The 7,616-nt window shown below is 46.0% G+C and overlaps 1 protein-coding gene across 1 annotated transcript in view; it reads left to right on the top strand.

The window, feature by feature from the left end:
- SLC14A2 (solute carrier family 14 member 2) overlaps positions 1-7,616 on the top strand; it is a 204,956-nt gene that overhangs the window by 23,094 nt on the left and 174,246 nt on the right. The window lies entirely within an intron of this gene.

Below are 7,616 nucleotides of genomic sequence, written 5' to 3'. Positions count from 1 at the left end.
TCCACTGTTTCCTTGCTGCCTTTGTTGGTTTCCTTAGCAGTTACCCAATGGGGCTAGAAAGAAAGAGAGTTAGGAAAGGAAAAATAAAAGCGAAGTGACTCTAGGATCAAAGGGAAATGAGAACCTATGATAGGTAAACAGCAAAGCAAATCAGAAAGAAACAATTTTACGAGGGATTCAGAAGCACAGCAGGCTAGGGAGAGGCTGTTTGGACAGTCCAGGGTGTGTCCAGTGTCTTACACGCCTCACCACCACCACCACCAAGGGCAGACGGGGAGGTGGGCAGGGATTGTCCCTCTGTCCCCCATGCCCTCTGCTGCATCCTTCTGACAGCCTTTGACAGCCTTTTTCCACTAAGATGGCCTGCTATCCATGTAAATGCATTTTCCTTTCATAACGACATTGAAGAATATGGGAAAATGGAGGCAAAAAAGAGAGAAGATGGAGGGGGTGAGGAAGCCCACAGAGTAATATTGCCTGAGAATACTCCTGGGTCCCTCGCTTCCTATAGGACCCAGTAGGAACAATCACTCTCTTTCACAACTTTCTGAGTTTTCCCTGCATCCACATACCTCACCCCAGAAACAGCCAATGTGCTAATTGCAAGGTCAGGCCAGTGTCTTACGTGGCATCTGGGACGTGGTATAATGCAAACAGATTTCCATATGTGGTCCCTTCCAGTAGTCCTCGGCCCCCCGAGCACCCACACCACATGAGAACTCGGCTTCTCAGGAGACGTTGACATTTTAATTGGAAGCATCTGTTGCCTTTTCTGTTATTTTTGGCCAGGTTTGGTTTATTTGTATGAGCCGATGTTTGTGTACAGACCCGCCTACATGTTTCACAAAGCCGAGCCTTGCCTCCTCTCTCATTTTCCTCTCAAGTAGCTGACTGGGATGTGTGACGGGGCCACTTGCCTTCACCCTGTCCGTTCTGATGTGGATTTCTCTCTGCAGAATTAAGGTAGGGAGGGGCCAAGCTGAAAACAGAAAAGCACCTTCTTGAAAAAGATGTTCTGAGGGAGGGAGGCTCACTGCTTCCTGCAAAGTGTCTGCTAGCCTCCCAGCAGATTCTGCTTCCAGCTTCAAGGCTACAGCCAGCTTTGAGGCTGCAGGGGGACCTCGAATGTGTCAGGTCCAGTCCTGTACCCTCGCAGCTCTGACTCACACACTAACTGAGGTCCCGTCCTCAAGTCTCCCAGGAGTCCTGCTCTCAGAAGCCTTTGAGACCTGCCCTTCACTTTATCCTCACTTAGAAAACCCATCCTTTTTCTTCCCATCAAACCCAACCACCTCCACAGAGCCTTCCTCTAGTTGTCCAGTTAGCCTGATCACACACCAGCAGAGCGACTATCCATCAGTAATCCAGTGGCAACTGGGTGTTTGCTGAATTCTGAGCTGTAGTGGGTTGAATTGTGCCCCTTCAAAAGAAAAATAGCTCTATACAGAACCTTGGAATGTGAATTTATTTGGAATAAGGATTTTTGCAGACAGGTTAAGGCTCTCCAAATAAAATCATCCTAGATAGGGTGGACCCAAAAATCCAATAATGGAAGAGACAGAAAAAGACATGACAGAGAGAGAAAAAGGGCATGTGAAGACAGAGGCAGAGATTGGAGTGATGCTACCACAAGCCAAGGAATGCCAGGAGCCACCAGAAGCCAGAAGTGGCCAGAATATTTTTTCTCTAGTGCCTCCAGAGGGAGCATGGCCCTGCCAACACCTTATTGTGGATTTCTAGCTTCAGAACTGTGAAAGAATGAATTTCTCTTGTGCCGAAACACCGAGATTATTGGTAATTTGTCACAGCAGTCCTAAGAAACTGATATTCAAGCCCTGGGCTAGGGTACCATGGTGTACAAAATCCTAGGAATCAACAGGAACTGGAATCTATCTGGACATAAAGTGAGAGGACCTGACTTTCCTCCCCTGAGGGGAACCTGACTTACCCCCTCCTCAAGGGGATATCACCACTCAACAGCTATATCTCCTTGAGGGGGTCACTTGAGCTCCCTGGTTTCACTGTCCTTTCCTATACATTGAAGGAGATGGACAGGACAAGGTCTATGAATCCCTGCAGCTCCAGTGTTGTCTTTTTTGTGTAAGAAAGGGAGATTATAACTACACAAGGTGATGACATCATAACCCCGGGTCCCCACTGCGAGATGAACACTGAAATGAGCACTACAGACCCTAGGAGAGGAGGGTTCAAGTAGAGTCAGGGAAGGTCCTAGGGGAGGTGGTCTCTGAACTCAAGGGCAGGTTGCTAAAGAGGAGGAGTTGGGAGAGCATTGATGGCCAGGCAGAGAAATCAATGTGCAGAGGTCAGATGAGAGAGTGACAAGGAGGAAACTAGTCAGGCTGGAGCAGAGAGGACTGCAGGAGCACCATGTCCATACTCACCCAGAAATTAGTCTTTGGTAACCTCTGCCCCGTAGCCAGGGTCTAGCATCAAGGGACGTGCTTTCCTCCATAGAAGAGACCAGGCTGACCCTCAGGTCACACACATCCACATTAAATAAATACGGATTGAACACTCGCTGTCACCTTGCAGTCCTGGGCACTAAAGAGTCTGTGGGGACACAGACTCTGTCCTTAGTGGGCATACAATCTGATGGTAGAGGCAGCCTATTGAGCATGTAACTATGTTCAGCGAGATAGGTATTTTAGGCAGAAAAATGTACAGAGGAGCTTCTGCTGCTATTTGGGGAGCTGGGACATCTTCCTGGAGGAAGGGACTTTTAAGCTACTTGAGAAATGAATAAAATTGGCCAGTTGACAGGAATGGTGAGAGTGTCCCTGTAACTCTCCCTCATGTAAGTCCCATCAGACTCTCTTTGCTTACTGCAAAGTAAAATAAGGAAGCAGAAACATACAACAGGAATAAATAGGAACCGTAAGAAAAAGGTAAGAAGAACCAACTAGAAAAACATGGCAATCTGGGGGAATCTGGCACTGGGGCAAATATCCCTACATAAACAAGAGCCTGCCAGGTACCACTCCAATCCTGTAATGCAAGCTTAAAATAGATTCCATGTGCTCTGCTTATCTCAAAGGTAAGAAAGACTGGAATACTTAGAAACTATCATCCAACATGCTCAACAGAGGCATCTCAGCACTCTGAAAAACTGCTTTGCGTAGATCTCATGTTCCAGCTGGGGCTGACCTCCTGAGTCTTTCCTGTGTTGACTTGTTTACAGGCCGGTCTTCACTTGGGTTCTTGATGTGACTCTTCTCTCCCTCTCTTGGTCTTTGGAAGTGTCCCCATCCAAATCTCATCTTGAATTCCCGTGTGTTGTGGGAGGGAACCCAGTGGGAGATCACTGAATCATGAGAGCAGGTCTTTCCCATGCTGTTCTCGTGATAGTAAGTCTCACAAGATCTGATGGTTTTAAAAAGGGGAGTTTCGCTGATCAAGCTCTCTTCTCTTGTCTGCCACCATGTGAGATGTGCCTTTCACCTTCTGCCATGATCATGAGGCTTCCTTAGCCACGTGGAACTGTAAGTCCATTAAACCTTTTTTTTTTATGTAAATTACCCAGTCTCAGGAATGTCTTTATCATCAGCGTGAAAATGGACTAATACAGCCTCATCTTGTCTTTGCTTGCCAGCCCACTCGTGGGTGCTCAACTCTCTACAAGATGTTTCTGTAGGATGGCCAGTGTCCTTTAGATGGGTCACCTCCAACCTTCTGGAATCCCTCCATTCTGATGGGCCATTGGAAGCTGTCCAGTCCCTCAACTCGACTTTATCAAAGTCCTACTAGGTTCAAGGCATCTTGCACATACAAAAATGCCTGCTCCAGGGAATTAACAATCTGGTCCTGCAAATGAGACAAAAATGTGTAAACATGTAAACAGAATTACAAATTGTCAAGATATTGGGGGCTGACAGATGACCTTTGAGTTGATTTCATGGATAACAATGCCAGCATCCCCCAAACCTTCAGATCCATCTAAGGCAAAATGTTAGGATAGAAGACCCATGGCCCTGAACTCAGGGACTTCAGATGGTCATGACTCTGTCCTGGAGCTGCCTGTATAGCCAGTGGTCTTGCAAACCTTTGGAAGAGTCCAAGAAGTAGAAGGAAAATGAAGACTCTATGTGTCCCTTCATGGGATACCTTGCCCAGTCCTACCCAACTCATCTGTGGATTCCACTGTTTCCATCACATCTCTCTTTGTAGATAGAAACTCAAGAGGAGATGAAACAAATCTCCCTGTCTCTGCCTAAATTTATCTCAGTCATCTCCTCCATATATATATATATATATATATATATATATATATATATATATATATATATATATATGTCTTTCTGGCCATCAATACCTGCTTGTCTCTCTCTCTTTCAAATTCTCCATAAGTGTCCTTTCTGTGGTTTTCTCTTTCGCTACCTCTGTCTTTCTATCTCAGTCTCTATCTCTTTCTGTTACATACCCATAAATGTTTTTCAGGGAAACCTACTTCTCTTGTCTCAGTGAGCCTCAGTTCTAGTTTATTAGCATGAAAGCAATCAAGGTTTAAAGGAAAAAAAAAAGACATTTACAGAAAAGCCCAGATATGGTTGTGACAGCATTTCAGGTCATGGAGGGGACAGGGAAGGAAAAATAAACTAGACAGAATGGAAAAGTTGAGACTGGGAAGCCAGGTCACATGGTGTCAGCAATCTGCCATTCAAGTGGCCGCCACTCTGCACCCTGTGGGCCCCCATCCCTGCCTCCCTTGGATGGCTCTCGAGGGAGGGTCCAGGGGCCAAAGCCCTTGAGAAGTTCCATTGCGATGAACTTTGTTTTTGTAGAGATGTCTGATCCAGGGTCCACACTGTGACTTCTCTATGGAATGCAGAGTTCTGTAGGTCACGGACTGGGCCTCTGCTCCATAGAGAAAGGAGCATTGCTGGTTCCATGTTAGAACCCGAGAGACCTTGGAGAGGATCCCATCCATCCTCTGCCTAACGGAGAGGGAACCTGAAACCTAAGTGGAGGGGTTGTCCATAATCCTACCCCCTGTTAGGGGCAGAGCCAAGCCCCAAGCATTTCTCCCTCACCTCCTCACTGTCCTTCCTGGGTTCCAATCTCAGTTTCATCTTTGACAGGCAACTTCAAGGGAGACACTTAACCTCTCTGAGGCTCCGAGTTCCTATCTGTAAAATTAAGGACATGGAAGTGAGCATTTGTGATGGCTTCTTACAGGTGCTGTTTTTTATAATTTTTCTCACACTTAAATGTGACAACAGATTTGTGTTTTACAGTAGTCATTACAATTCCCGTGTGATAGAATTGTGTGATAGGAGGAAAAAAATGAGTCTCTCTGAGATAAAGTAAGCTCCTTAAGGTCATGCAACTCATAGAGTGATTTATCTGTGCCCCCAAGTCATACTAAGTGTAGGTTTGGCGGAAAATGAGAAGGAGTGCAGAACCAAAGACCAGGCTCTTCTACACTCCCAGGCCCCTCTATGTGGCTCCTACTGTGGAGGCAGGGAGTACCCTCAGTCCAACCCTGCCACCAGTGGAGTGGTGCCCACAGGAGGACAGCCTGGCCCACTCTTTCATGGAATGTCACAATATTGCCTTCCCCTTTGCTTGCTGATCAGGGTTCTGCCTCCCGAAAGTGACCTAGGCCAGTGTCCCACCCAGTGGCAGAATCAAAAGGCATTCAGCCATGCTCCCCATACTTGGGTTTCTACCCACCAAGAGAGAGGCATAGAGATGTCTAAAGCCCCTCTCAGAACAGCCAGCTGATCCCGTCATTGAGAGAACTTGTTTGGAGTGGTGACAGTTCCCTAGCTTGTTCTTGTCCTGCTTACACAGCAGAGCAGTGTTTCCAGCTGGCATTTGCAAAGGCCACTTGCCTCACTTTGCATTCAGGACTCTTCCCCACCAGCCAGTGCTCAGAGAGGCTGCACTGTTGTGTGTCTTTGCATACATCACTCACACACATGCACACCAGAAATGCTGTTATTTTTAATAAGACTTCTTTTTCCCCCTCCTCTCCTGAAAATCCAAGAGAGTCCTCTACAGGGCAGAGGCCAAGAGGGCAGCCATCCACATCATATGATTTGCAGACAGCAGAAAGGTCCCCATTCCTAGCTCCTGTGTTAATTTCCCTCTTACTGTGATTTTTTTCTTTTTTCCCAGACTTCTGCAAGGGGCATTATCTGGCCCAGGCATCTTTGAACTTGACACATCCTTGGCACTTGTTTCTATTTAAAGTAGCACTTTATTATGTACGGCCTTAAATTATTGTTTCACTATTTACTCTGTGAGAAAATTTCCTCCCCAACTAGGTTATTGATACACCTCTATATTTTGGGGCAGTGGATCTCTGAAATTCTAGAATTTATATAGTAGCTTAAACATTAATTTTTCAGACTCTCTGACATCGCTCAGTAGTAGATCCTTTTAGGATCACACTTTACAGATTACCTTATCACAGTTTAGTACACACTTTACAGATTACCTTATCACAGTGGTTCATATTTACCTGTTAAATGTCTAGCTGTCTCTCCTTTTGGAAAGTGAGCACCTTGAAAGTTGAGTAAGTGCCATAACCAGGAAAAGCTTGCAGGATGAGCGAGGGTCTCAGGTGTATATGCTTGAGAAAGAAGGAAGTTAAAACTAGATGCAAAGAGAAGAGGAAACTAACCTGAGTGTCCCAATTTCTACCCAGAAATGTTCTTCCATTTGTGTCAAGTATTCTCCCTGGAAGGGTCCTTATAAAAAGTACTTTGGATGAAGAGTACAGATCCCAAGGTACTTGGTGATACTGCACAGGGTTCAAGCCTCCATTGGCACACCAGGGAGTTCACTTTGGGAGATAAAGCACTAAGGCAAGAAAATACTCAGAGGAGGAGCAGTGTTTGAAGACAGGTAGACTGTGGCATCAAGACATTGACCCTGAAGAAAGAAGAAGGTAGAAAAATGGACTCTCAGCTCTCAGGGAAGGAACTGAGAGCCTAGGTAGAGCCCAGGCAAATAGACTAAAGTTTGAGGTGCTATTCCAAGCCCAAAATGGATTAAAGACGCTATATGGGTAAACCAAGGCAGGAGCCCAGATGCATGTACAGGAGCACATTTCAGCAGAAAGAGAAATGCCTGGGGACTACACACCAATATCCATGGAGCATCCCTGGGCAACAGATGAATTCCAGTCCCCATCAGATGGTGGAGGTAAGGCTCCCAAATGAGTTCTTGTCCTCTTCAGGTATAGCTCAGGAATTAGGAGTGACCCAGACTAGCATGGAAGGAGTGGAGGAAAAAAAAAATCAAGGTCAGATGGGCAATACCTAGGCCAGGGAGAAGAGTCCTTCCTCAATTTTACATTCGCCATACCCAGAAAATTGCCTGATGCATACTAAAGAGTCAAGAGAAATTTGTTGGAGTACAATTTAAAGGAGAGAGAGGCTTCCAGATACCTTTCCATCATTTTGGCAGGTAACTCCCCGCTTTCCTGGTCAGCCCTTGCTTCCTGGAACCCTTCATCCAGTGCCACAGAGAAAGTGCAATTCCCCTCCTGCACTGCTGCTCATTACCAAGAAAAATGACAGCCTGATGGTCTTCCAGCAAGAGAGAACAATCTATTTCATTTGGAAGTTTGGTAATTGATTAGGGCAATA

This window comes from Chlorocebus sabaeus, chromosome 18 (genome assembly GCF_047675955.1).
Source record: "Chlorocebus sabaeus isolate Y175 chromosome 18, mChlSab1.0.hap1, whole genome shotgun sequence".
NCBI classification, from domain to species: Eukaryota; Metazoa; Chordata; class Mammalia; order Primates; family Cercopithecidae; genus Chlorocebus; species Chlorocebus sabaeus.
Note: the sequence above shows the minus strand (reverse complement) of the source record. Positions and strands in the feature narration are given on the sequence as shown.